Source organism: Pteropus vampyrus, unplaced genomic scaffold (assembly GCF_000151845.1).
Source record: "Pteropus vampyrus isolate Shadow unplaced genomic scaffold, Pvam_2.0 Scaffold213, whole genome shotgun sequence".
NCBI classification, from domain to species: Eukaryota; Metazoa; Chordata; class Mammalia; order Chiroptera; family Pteropodidae; genus Pteropus; species Pteropus vampyrus.
In genome coordinates, this window is record NW_011888994.1 from 3,944,667 (window position 1) to 3,945,302 (window position 636).

Here is a 636-nt window from a genome sequence, read left to right on the forward strand (position 1 = left end):
AATTTAAAAACAACAATAGAAGCTATCTATTTGAAACACACACAAAAAGAATTTTTAAAAAAATGAACAAATCATCAGTGAGTTGGGACAACTTCAAGTGACATATCTACACATTACTGGAGTCCCCAAGAAGAGGGGGGATGGGGAGGGGGTGAAACAGGAAAAAAATATTCAAAGAAATAATGGCTGAAAGAGTTCTAAATTTGGACGTAGTTCCATAGTGTAGCGGTTAGCATGTCTGCTTTACACACAGAAGGTCCTGGGTTTGTGCCCCAATGGAACCATGGTTCATGGTCTACAGCCATGCCATCCTGAACAAGCCTGATGTCTGATCTCGGAAGCTAAGCAGGGTTGGGCCTGGTTAGTACTTGGATGGGAGACCACCTAGGAAGACCAGGTGCTGTAGGCATAAATAATAATAATAAATAATAATTAAAAAAGAGTTCTAAATTTGATGAAAACTATAAACCCACATATTCAAGGAGCTTACTGAACCCCAAATACACAAAAAATATAGAGAAAACTATAGCAAGGCACATTATAGTCAAAATTTTCAAAACCAGTGAGAAAGAGAACATCCTGAACCTTCATGAATACAAGAATCATTTCATTAGTTTTGATACTTTGGCTACAGGC

At 37.7% G+C, this 636-nt stretch overlaps 1 pseudogene; it reads left to right on the plus strand.

The window, feature by feature from the left end:
• The first annotated feature begins 293 nt into the window (after nt 1–293).
• On the plus strand, nt 294–409 carry LOC111747175 (annotated as a pseudogene).
• The last annotated feature ends 227 nt before the right edge of the window (nt 410–636 follow it).